General features: G+C 38.5%; 1 long non-coding RNA gene across 2 annotated transcripts; it reads right to left on the bottom strand.

Moving 5' to 3' along the window:
- Positions 1 to 4,435: 4,435 nt before the first annotated feature.
- On the bottom strand, positions 4,436 to 12,786 carry LOC107819717 (uncharacterized). Of its 2 annotated transcripts, XR_012700299.1 has the most exons (5): positions 11,921 to 12,786; positions 10,558 to 10,849; positions 10,148 to 10,215; positions 8,987 to 9,052; positions 4,436 to 4,648 (listed from the first exon to the last, which is right to left on the bottom strand). It is a non-coding gene; the product is annotated as an uncharacterized LOC107819717 (long non-coding RNA). The 2 variants fall into 2 exon arrangements; XR_001655774.2 differs by lacking the exon at positions 4,436 to 4,648 and having other exon boundaries at positions 8,820 to 9,052.
- Between the last annotated feature and the right edge of the window lie 304 nt (positions 12,787 to 13,090).

Genomic DNA, 13,090 nt, shown 5'->3' with positions numbered 1-13,090 from the left:
CTTGAGGATCATAAGCTATTTCAATTCCTTAGTGGTCTTAATAAAGCATATTCTACCGCGAAGAGTGATATCCTGATGCAGTCACCTTTTCCAAAAATTAGTAAAGCATACTCCATGCTTCAATATGATGAACACTAAAGAGAGAATTCTACCCATTCTCCCAGTGTCTCAAATGACTCCGTGTCTTTCTCTGTTGCTTCTGGACCTCACAATCCTTCCAGATCATTTACTCAAAGGGTGAATTTTGATCCAAAGAAAACTTCCTCCTTAGTCTCTTAAAATACTGCAAGAAGCCGGGACACACTGTAGAGAAATGATATAAGTTACATGGGTAACCTGCTGAATTCAAGTTTACTAGAGGAAGGAGGTCGGCTTCTTGTGTCCAAAGCATTGAAGGATGCAAATTTGATTCTGGTACATCCAAGTTCACTGAGTGTGCTCCCCATGGTTTCAGTAAGGAGCAGTACCAACACCTAATGTCTCTTTTTCAACAAGTGAATTTGCATCAAGTAGCGCAGGACTCCTCTGCCAACACCAATGCCTCTACAAATTTTGCAGGTACTCTGGGTAGTTCTCTTATTTCTGTTGTAGGTGCTTTTCTATGTTGTTTGTTTCAGCTTAAGGGCGAACCTTTGATTTTAGATTCTGGAGCAACAAATTACATGACACCACACAAATATTACTCTCTAATGTTTCCCTACTTCCTTTTCCTAAACTAGTTACTCTTCCTAATGGTTACAAAGTAAAAGTGGCTCCAACTGGTTCTTTGTCTTTAACTTCTGACATTGTTTTGCCTGATGTATTAATTGTTCATTCGTTTCAGTTTAACCTCATTTCTGTAAGTCAATTACTCAGTCAAATTCAATATGTTTCAGCTCTCTTTACCAATTTCTCTTGTACTCTACATGGACATTCTCTGAAGAAGTCATTGGTAATTAGTAAAACTGAGAAGAAAATATATCTTCTGCATGCTGAAGCTTCTACTACTGCTGATTCATGCTGTGATTCTCTACCACCTTATGATAATTCCACTGTACATAATTCTCATCCCTGTGACAATGACATTGTAAATAGTTTCCATTCTTGCAAAAATACATTTTGTAATGGCAGTTCTTTGCATTCTGTTCATAGCAATAAAACTGATGTTTTCTGGCACCAATGAATGGGACACATGCCTTATCATAGAATTCTATCCATTTCCTTTCTTAAAGATAAAATTCCATCCAAACAACCTTTTGTTTGTTCTATTTATCCCATGGTAAGACAACAAAGATTATATTTTTCAAATAGTACCATTAAGTCTATTGCACCTTTTCAACTTATACATGTTGACCTTTGGGAACCATATTATGTTCAAACTTACAATGGGTTCAAAAACTTTCTTACTATTGTGGATAATTATAGTAGAGTCACTTGGACACATTTACTTTCTTGCAAAAGTAATTCCTTTCCATCATTAAGGATTTTGTTATCATGGTTAAAATCATTTTCATTCCTCTGTTAAAACTACTAGATCTGACAATGCATACGAGTTGGGCAGTAGTTATGAAGCTTCTTCTTTCTTCGCTGATCTTAGGATTTTGCATCAAACTATATTTTCTCATACTCTTCAACAAAATAGAGTAGATAAAAGAAAATACAAACACATTCTCGAGACTTTTAGAGCTATTTTATATCAATCTAAGCTTTTTTTAAAATATTGGAGGGATTGTGTTCTCACTGCCACCTATCTCATAAATAGGTTTCTATCTTCTGTGTTGCAAATTTATCTCCTTTTGAAAAACTCACTGGTTCTCCTCCTACTTATGAACACTTAAAGTCTTTAGGTTGTATTTATTTTGCTACTTCACCCAAACAAGGAAGGGACAAATTTCATCCAAGAGCAATTGCATATGTATTTTTGGGGTATCCCTTGGGCAAAAAGGGATACAAACTTCTTAATCTTTCCTTTCACTCTATTTTATATTCTAGAGATATTGTATTTCATGAGCAGATTTTCCCTTATTATTTTGCTTCTTCTCCTCCTATTTTTTATTCTTCTTCCAATTCCCATTTCATTGACTCTCCCCCTGTTCAATCTTCCCCAGTTCTCTTCCCACCTTGTCTAGTTCCCTTTTAACCTTCAGAAGTTGTCTCTGAGTCTTCTCCTGCTCCTCTTTTGCCTCATATTCTTTCCTTTCCAGTTCCTTCTACTAATAGTCACTATGTTCCTTCTCCTCCCAGTTCTATCTCTTCACCTTCTCTAGCTCCTTCACCTCCTACACCTCTTAGGAAATATACAAGAACCTCCAATCCCCATACCTTCAAGACTATATTTCTTCTTCCATTGCTCCAACTTCTAAGGTCACCTCTTCTGAGCTTCACATGCAAGAACCTCAGTTCTATCAACAAGCTGCTTCAAATCCTGCATGGCAAGAGGCTGTGCTTAAGGAATTCCAAGCCCTTGAAGCCAATCAGACTTGGGACATAGTCCCACTCCCTTACGGTAAGAAGGCTACCCTTGCAAATGGGTGTCTAAGATTAAACAATAATACGATGGCACCATTGAAAGATACAAATCTAGGCTTGTAATACGATGAGATTCTCTAAAGGAAGGTATTGATTATATTGAGATGTTTTTCCCTGTTATTAATATCACTACTCTCATATGTTTGCTTATTGTTGCTACTAAAAAGGGCTGGACAATATATCAGTTGGATGTGAATAATGCTTTTCTTCATGGTGATCTTCATGAAGAAGTATATATGTATGTCGCCCCTGGTTTGTGTGCTTCTACTTCTATCACTTCCTCTTCTTCAACTTATTTAGTCTACAAATTTAAAAAGTCACTTTATGGTTTGAAGCAAGCCTCTAGGCAATGATTTGCTAAGCTTTGTGAATCCTTACTTTCTAGAGGTTATATATCCAGGCAAAATGATTATTCCTTGTTCACTAAGTGTTCTAGTGCTTTTGTTATTGTTTTAGTTATCTATGTTGATAACATTTTATGACTGGTTCTGATCTCTCTGAAATGGCTGCTCTCAAGTCCTTTTTAGACCACTAGCTTAAGATTAAAGACCTTGGGTCTGTACACTATTTTTTGGGACTTGAGGTGCACTCTACTGCCAAAGGTTATCTTGTTAATCAGCTAAAGTATATTCATGATCTCTTGAATGAGTTCCATTGTGAGGCCTTGACTCCTGTTCTTACCCCTTTGGATATTTTAATTAAGTTGTCTCCAACTGAGGGTGACTGCTTTCCTGATCCTTCTCTCTATAGAAGGCTTGTTGGTAAGTTGAATTTTTTACAACACACCAGACCCGATATTGCCTTCTCTGTCCAACACTTGAGCCAATTTCTTAAGGATCCAAGAGTTCCTCACATGCTCAGTGCCCTACATGTTTTGAGGTATCTGTTGAATGATCCTGGTCAAGGTATTTTGTTGAGTAACTCTTTTGACTTTTCTCTCGTGGCGTACGGTGATTCTGATTGGGCTACCTGTCCCATTTCGAGGAGGTCTGTTTCTGGGTTTTACATTTCATTTGGTGGTTCTCCTGTTTCTTGACAATCCAAGAAACAACCAACTGTATCTTTGTCTTTTGTTGAAGCGGAGTATAGAGCCCTCCGCAAAGTTGCGACTAAAGTGGCATGGTTGGTTCGATTCCTTCATGATTTAGGCTGCCCAATCACTGCTTCAGTTCTTGTTTTATGTGATAGCCAGTCCATCATTCATATTTCTAAGAACCCGGTATTTCATGAGCGCTCAAAGCACATCGAGGTGGATTGCCACTTTGTGCGTGATATGCTATCCTCTGGAGCAATATCTCTCCATCATGTCTCTTATGCTGACTAGTTGGCTGATTTCATGACCAAGTCGTTGTCAAGTGTTCCTCATCATCGCACTTTATCCAAGCTTGGAGTTCAGTCGACCTCCAGCTTGCAGGGGGCTGTTAGATTGGATATGGATCTGGCCCATTCACAAGCCCAATCCAGTAGTAATTAGTGTCTTCTACTTCTATTCACTTTTGGCCTCACACATTCTTTGTAACTGTATATATAGACACTAAGAGCCCGATTGGACATAAGAATTTTTTCACGTTTTCTGAAAAATTTCCACTTTTTTTCGAAATCAATGTTTGGCCATAAAATTTTCAGTCTTGAAGATGAATTTTGGAATTGTTCGAAAATTTGAAAAACTCCAAAAAGCTATTTTTCTAAATTTTCACTCAGATCACTCACAAAAATTTAAAACAATCCAAAATTTTATTCACGTCCCAATACAACTCTAATTTTCAAATACCCCGGTCGTGATGACGCCTATCACAGTACTAGGCAAGCCAATCCAACACTTACCACATCGAATTCCTTTTATAAAATCATTTTTCAAAAACCAATTAAGTCTCAAGATTTCATAAGTAGAATGAAAATCAACAGAAATATGCGGAACAGTATGAAATACACTAACACAGTCCGAATCCGGTGTCACTAGTCATGAGCCTCTAAATACAACCAAGACACTGTTTTAGTAATACAAAATAAGTCCGAAACAACCAAATAGTAAAATAGGTAGGAGGAAGGCAGGGCTGCGAACGCCGTGCAGCTACCTTGCGATCTCCGGATAAACTCTAGAGTGTTGGAAGCTCTCGCTCTGATGCTCGGGCACCTGGATCTGCACACAAGGTGCAGGGAGTAACGTGAGCACGCCAACTTAATGAGTAATTAAAGTAAATATGGTCTGAGTGCAGTGACAAGCAATTTAAAATCATATAAGAATTTTCAACAGAATATCAAGTCAAAATCAACAGTTCCATAGCCAGTTATCTCATAAAAACTTCAGTTTCAATTAAAATACTTTAAAATCATTTATTCAAACTTTTTCAATAGAGGCTCAGTATAGAAAGAAGCGTAAAAGCAGCAAAATATCATAAACGGGCCCCTCAGGCAAGGTATCACTCATAAGTATAGCCTCTCGGGCAGCCTCTCAGTCACTCGTGACTCAACTCGTCAATCAGTGCTTACACTCAGCACTCCGGCTCAATAGATAATAATAATAATAATAATAATAATAATAATAATAATAATAATAATAATAATAATAATAATAATAATAATAATAATAATAATAATAATAATAATAATAATAATAATAATAGTAATAATAATAATAATAATAATAATAATAAGCTGTACCGCAAGCTCACCAATACCACCACAACACAATGCTGAGAACCCATCACACATCGTAGAACCAGACACACGAATCCAACCCAAAGGATCATACTTCCGTATAACTTTGTTGCAATGCGCGACCCTATCCAAACACTGGTCCACATGAAACACCTCAAGTCATTGTGCTCAAAATCAACAACCACGCGCAATTTGATTTCTAATACCAAAAGCAAATCATCATAACCATGGCGAAGCAAATGACATAAGACCATGCAACCCGAAAGGACATAAACAATACTGCATCCACCGAGCAATACCCAATACTCTTCCCGCTCGAATTTCACCATGAGGCCCAAATAGAACCGCACCATAGGTGCCTATAACAAGCAAATTATAACGCCTCGCAACATGGAAAAATAACTCATAGATCACCCCAGCACACATCCCTCCATAGCAAACGAATCAACACATCCCTCAACAATAGCAACTCGGAGTCAACAAAGTCGTCTCGATGTAGAACAAACATCTATATAGGTCTACCAATGAACCCCCTATCAAGGAGTTCCTGAAGTTGCTCCTTCAACTCTTTTAACTCCATCGGTGCCCGACACCAAATCAATACCGAAATCAACAACCGTGTCCGGCGGCATGCCCGACAACAGGAAACATATCCGGAAAAATCCCTCACCACCGGAACCAAATCAATGGTAGGAGTCTCTACATTGACATCCCTCACGAAGGCCAAATAAGAAAGACAACTCTTCCCAACCATCTGTTGGGTCTTCAAAAATGAAATCACCCTACTGGGAACATAATCCGTCGAACCTCTCCACTCAATCCGTGGCATCCCCAACATAGCCAACGTCACCGTCTTAGCGCAACAGTCTAGAATAACACGACACGGAGACAACCAGTCTATAACCAATATCACATCAAAATCTAACATACCAAGAAACAAAGAATTCACTCGGGTCTCCAAACCCCGATGGTCACCATACAAGGCCGACACATGCAACCTACAACCACAACATAACCTGTTTATGAGAACTCCCAGTCTCCAAATCCATATAGCACACGAATCACCATATCCGATCCTAATTCCATCGTCCGAGTACATACCACACCTCTAATACCCCATCATTCCACGAGAGATATTCCTATAATTCTTTTGTGCCACCAAGCAAACTCGAATATCAGCAGTCGATCCAACAAGAGAGAGTCGTGATACCAATGATGTATTATTAACTCAATCACATTGCTCTTTCTTAAACGTATGCCCTCATCAAGCCACACCAATTAGCAATATAATTTGCCTAATCATCTAAAACTGCCCATGTTGTCCAAGAATTTATGACCCTTCCTTTCCGAACTGAATCGTGACCTTATATATGCCAATTTCAACCCTACACAACATACCGTATATACTATGCCATCCCATGATAACTATGAGAACTTCATAGCCCCTTCCGAGCCATAAGCAGCTACGTACTCAACTATCCAAGAACTTTCCATTTGATCCCATCTTGAAGAAAATCAATATTCATCACATGCTCCTCACGCCAGTAGAAAATATACTTCTCTAACCATGGTAGAAACTATCAAGAACTCTCTAAATTCTATTTGCACAAAACTAAAACGTCAGGACTGAATCCTTCTAAATCAGCCAAGATACGTAGGTCACCCAAAACCCAAAAGCATTGCCGTGAAACACCTGTAGACACTCATTACCTCATAAGCACCCAAGAACCGATCATATCCGCTACCATGCAGATCCAACATACTACCAAGTTGTCCTAATTCTCTGAGTTCCTTCAAAATTATCTTCAAATTGATACATTTCCTTACTAGTACACCATTATCCTTAATTAAAACTTGCCCCATGAACTTTAGCATAAACTGCACCGCTCTAAGGCTCACAAACCACTGTATTCTTCTGAAGCACCCCCAAAAGTACCACAACCGATATACCCGCTCTGAAGAGACCTTCTGCGAATCTAAAGCCATTACCTTTGCCTTCTTGATACTGGTATGTAAAATCTCCAATGATACAGAAATGCCACAAGTCCTGACATCCTCCCATATAAATCTTAGTTTTTAGCCAACACACATCCAGAAGGTTTCCAATTAATACATGTAGATCTTTTGGATCCTTCAAAACCATTCTCGGGAGTCATCCACTCTACTCAGGTTTCAATTAGACTGATTAAATGAACCGTACGACCGGTGCAGTATTAGAACAGCAACGTCCATAGAAGTAACCCCACCTTAATGCAACAAAATAAATTTCTGCTCCACACACGTTACATCCTTAACCAATAATAACTCATATCATTCCATGATTCTCAAATACTCATAAAACCTAATACAACTCGTATCCAGAAATTCCCTTTACTCGAGTCATCCTTGATCTCAACCTCTACAAGTCATAACTGATTCACTAGTATACCTCAAACTGAAACTAATACGACACTTAGCCATGCAATCAACTTACCAATAGCACACTCCCCCAATTGGCTCAAAGCCATAGATCAAAACACGCAAAAACTCACAATGCCCATACTCTACTACTGTCATATTACTATAGTGAGATTGAACTAAATCCTTCATAAGCCCGTGCAACACAAACCACCTAGTACTTTAAATCATTTGCAAATCTCGCATTCATACTCATAACAGTCAAGATAACTATCATATGCGATTCAAACTCAATCTACAGCACATATAATCCACTGGTAAATGAGGACTCGCTACCAAAATGGCATAGGGATCACACGCCCTCAGGATACCCCGTAGGAGATAACCCACCTGTTTCGTCTCAAACTAACATTTCTTTATGCCCTTCCATCGTCATAAACAACACGCAATCACTTAATCTTCCTAAGTCTGAACTCATCTCACGACATGAAATCTACTTCATTTCCCAACTAGACAACATGAAGAGATCCTTCAACACACCCAAAACTTGGGGCTATACATCAAATCACGACGGAAATCAAGCACCAGGTAGTCCTTGGTACCCCCAAACAGACCCTTCTCGTCTCATTTAAATCATATGAACACATCTCGTAATCACGCCATACTCATCACGTAGCTATCCAGCCATCACTTCCCCTAATAGGGACACTATCAAACATATAAATCCAAAAGCACGTGCTCACACAATCAATACCTCAGTGCTCAAGCTATAAGCATAGAGCGGCCTCAAGTACTCCAGACTGGCCCAACATCAACACATGGAAATCATATCACGCCCCTCGATCTGGGAATCACAAGCCGTCGATGCACAACTGATATCGAGCGCTCATGTGCGCACACGAATGCGTGGAAGAAATTCAAGGAGTTACATTTCAGGCTGAATCAATGTTGCATGATAAGAATTCAAGAATGTGAAGTTTTTCCTAAAGGTTCTGCAGCCTCCCAAGGATAAGTACACGCGTCTTCGTACCGATCCGCGAGACTCTACTAAACTGGCTCACGACTCACGAGACCTATGTAACCTAGGCTCTAATACCAACTTGTCATGACCCCAAATACCCCGGTCGTGATGGCGCATATCACAGTACTAGGAAAGCCAATCCAACGCTTACCTCATCGAATTACTTTTATAAAATCATTTTTCAAAAATCAATTAAGTCTCAAACTTTCATAAGTAAAATGAAAATCAACAGAAATATGCGGAACAGTATGAAATACACTAATACATCCCGAATCCGATGTTACTAGTCATGAGCCTCTAAATACAACCAAGACACTGTCAAAGTAATACAAAATAAGTCTGAAACAACAAAATACTAAGATAGGAAGGAGGAAGGAAGGGCTGTGAATGTCGTGCAGCTACCTTGCGATCTCCGGATAAACTCTGAGAGTGCTGGAAGCTCTCACTCTGATGCTCGGGCACCTGGATCTGCGCACAAGGTGTAGGGAGTAATGTGAGCATGCCAACTCAGTAAGTAACTAAAGTAAATAAGGTCTAAGTGCAGTGACGTGCAATTTAAAATCATATAAGAGTTTTCAACAGAATATCAAGTCAAAATCAGCAGTTCCATAGCCAGTTATCTCATAAAAACATCAGTTTATATTAAAATACTTTGAAATTATTTATTCAACCTTTTTCAACAGAGGCTCAGTGTAGAAAGAAGAGTGAAAGCAGTAAAATATCATAAACGGGCCCCTCGGGCAAGGTATCACTCATAAATATAGCCTCTCGGGCAGCCTCTCAGTCACTCATGACTCAACTCTGGTCAATCAGTGCTCACACTCAGCACTCCAGCTCAATAAATGTCTCATAATAATAATAATAGTAATAACCGATGCGGCGTGCAGCCCGATCCATAGTGTATATATAATATCGTTGTGGCATGCAGCTCGTCTATAGTTTATAGTCGACTACGCTCACTGGGGTGTACAGACTCCGGAGGGGCTCCTATAGCCCAAGCGCCATAATCCGCACGGACAACTCACGTGCTATAATATCTTTACCTCACCGATACGTATATATAATATCGTTGCGGCGTGCAACCTGATCCATAATAGATATATAATCCTCACCATTAGGTCCTAAACCTCTCTCAGTCATTAACCTCATGGCCACTAAGGGCATATCAGTAAAAATTAAGGAACTCAGCCTAAAAAGTTTTCATATATTAAGAAAAAGAGTGATGAAATCGGTTTTAAACAAATAACATGTAAAACATGACTGAGGATACGCTTTCAAATCAAACAGAGTGAGGAAAGTAGTAAAAATACTCCTAAGGGTCTAAACAGGTCAGCACAAGGCCCCAAACATGGCGTACAACCCCACACATAGTATCAATCTCTAAAATACGGATATCATAAGATTTCAAATCAAATACGCGGCTTAATAGTCGCTACGGGATGGACCAAGTTACAATCCCTACCAGTGCACGCCCACACGCTCATCACCTAGCATATGTGTCACCTCATTTATCAAAACAATATGTTTCATACCCTCAGGTCCAGATTTACAATGGTTACTTACCTCGAACCGGATGAAATACTACTCTGTGACGCCCTTGCCTCTCAACTCGGCCTCAACTCGCGTCGAATCTATCCAAAATCAGAATTACAACATCAATATATGCTAAGGGAATAAAGCCCATGCGAAAATAATCAATTTACATCAAGAATCCCGAAATTGGCCAAACCCGACCCCTGGGCCCACATCTCGGATTCCGATAAAATTCATAAAACTAGAATCCTTACACTCTCACGAGTTCATACATACCAAGAATACCAAAATCCGACCACAAATAACCCATCAAATCCCTAGATTAAGGTCTTCGATATCCAAGCCCTAAACCCCCATTTTTTGCTATTAATTTCCATAGATTTCAAGCTTAATCAGTCAAAAACTATCATACAAATAAGTTTAGGGTCCAAAAATCTTACCTCCACGAAACCCCCTTGAATTCTTTCTTCAAATTGCTCTCCCAAGCTCAAACCCGCATGAAAACAGTGAAAAACCACTCAAAAATTGCGAAGGGCTAAATTTATATGCTCTGCCCCAGCTAAACTGCTTCTGCGATCGAAATCTTGCACCTGCGATCCCAGGTGCGCATCTGCGGAATTCACTTAACCACCCAAGGACCGCACCTGCAATCAAAATCCCGCACCTGCATTATCGCAGGTGCGCTCAAACATCTGCATCTGCAGTTCCAGCTCCTCTCGCCCATTTCCGCATCTGCGTTTTAAGTAGAAAAGTAACTTTTTTTTAAAATTGTATAAATGTATTTTGAGTCCCAAAAGTCATTATTTAGGTTTAGGACTCAGATTATATTACTGCAAGAGTAAGCTATGGCAGTGGATCTTACAGTTGTGAAATCTTGTTTCAGTAGTAGTAACTGGTTAGGAACACTGGATAAGAAACTTATTTTGGAATTTCTCTCTTTTTTCTTATATATACTCCATTATATATAGAATAGTAGTGTAAATCATTTGTGGAATTATTGAATGTTATGGTGGGGAGTGTGATCGGTGATAGGAGTGGGTTTCTTGGCGATTGAAGTGAAAGTAAAATAGTAATTAAGTGAACAACATAGAAGTTAAAAAACAAAGCATGTCATGATCATTAGTTTTGGTGCACACTTAAGGGTCGGTTGGTTATAAATAAATTATTTCATGATTAGTTATCTGAGGATTAGTTACCCTACCCTCTTAAAAGGATAAAAAAATAATACAATTTCGGAATAATTATTTTCGAATTTAGTCATACCATGATTTTATACCAATCAAATATAGAATAAACGCATCTCAAATTTAATTTCGAAATTAGTTATCCCTTATCCCTCGTACCAAACGAACCCTTAGCTTTTAATATTTGTACTATTTCAAAAATATACCTATGCTACAGCTTAACTGTTGTTGTGAGAGCCATTTGTTTTAGGAATTCCCCCTTCTTCTTCTTTTTTTGCTTCTTTTTTAAAATAAGAAAGAGAAAAAAAAAAGATGATTAGATCTTAGATATTGACAATGATAAGGGACAAATATCGACATGCTTCTTGCATTATATAACTATGTATAGTTTTTGGCGAAATACATAAATGGCCATTTGAAGTTGTCCTCAACGACCAGCTGAACACCTCAATTGACCCCTTTATCATTTAGACACTTCAAGTGACTGCTATTTAGATCAAGTAAACACATGTCGTTGATGTAGCATATGCGTGATTGCTAACCAAATTTTGAGCACATGATATATTTTTGCAGCCTAATTTTTATTTTTTTTAAAAAGAAAAAACATGAAATACCTCACCTTAGCCTCTCTTCTTCTTTCAACTGCAACCCACCATGAAACCACCATAGCCTCCATGAAAATCACTCACTAAAGCTCCAACTAAGCCACCTTAAATCACTGAAAAATATCGCCTTTCATCAAAACTTACTGCCCATAACCTCTAGAGCTTCGCCTATATCTGTTGAGCCAAAACTAATCCCGAGATAGCCGAAAAAAGCAGCAAAATTGCAGCAATAATAGCTGCAAAAAACCACCAAATCTCCACTAGATAAACACCCTCTTTCATATAACATACCTTCATTCCAACAAAAACACACAAACAACAACCAATTATTTAAATCGATGGAAAATTTTACACCAAAAATAATAAATTAGAAAAATAAAAGTAAAATAAGTCCAAATTTGTGACCAAGAAAATGACGGAGAAAGAAGACCCAAAATCCCAGTGGATCATGATTCTTTTTTGTTGATCTCTAACAAGATCAAGATTCTCTACTTGGAACGTCTCAATCGGATTTATGATTTGCTTGGCTACATCTGTAAACTTGATAAATGCAGACAAAATTTTTAAATTAAAATAACATTGCCAACGAATAAGTAATTGTAATTCTTTTCAACCCTTTGCAAGTGGAGATCTTTGGCGCCGGGCATCTTTCTAACTTTGTGTCATCAAGTATGGATGGATAAATTTTGAGTATAGGGCATGTTGGAGAAGAAGGTGGAAAGGGGAAGGGGTCTAACAGAAAGATATGTGTTTAATTAGTTGGAGGGAGAGTGGATCAGGGAAAAGGGGAAGGAGACGCAGAAGAAGGGCAGAAGAAAGAAGATGAATGGGGTGGGGTGGGGATAGCGCTAGTTTTGGTTCTAAAGGAAGAAGATGAAGTGGGGGGCTTCTTTGGTTAATAGTGAGGGCAAAAGGTTTATTTCTTCTTTAAATTCATTTTATTTTTTTTAATTATAAGTGTTAAGTTTTAATTATAAATTACACGTGTCGTTCGTTGATTGACTCATTTGACACATCATTGGCAAGTGTAACTCACGTATCTAGTCTGTTGCACTTGGGTGTCTATTTGATCTAATTAACAGTCACTTGAAATGTCTAAATGATAAAGGGGTCAATTGAGGTGTTCAGCTGGTCGTTGAGGACAATTTCAAGGGGTTGTTTATGTATTTCGCCTTTTATAATTA

The sequence above is a fragment of the Nicotiana tabacum genome, chromosome 16 (assembly GCF_000715075.1).
Source record: "Nicotiana tabacum cultivar K326 chromosome 16, ASM71507v2, whole genome shotgun sequence".
In the NCBI taxonomy this organism is placed as follows: domain Eukaryota; kingdom Viridiplantae; phylum Streptophyta; class Magnoliopsida; order Solanales; family Solanaceae; genus Nicotiana; species Nicotiana tabacum.
This window is presented reverse-complemented; position numbering and strand designations above follow the sequence as displayed.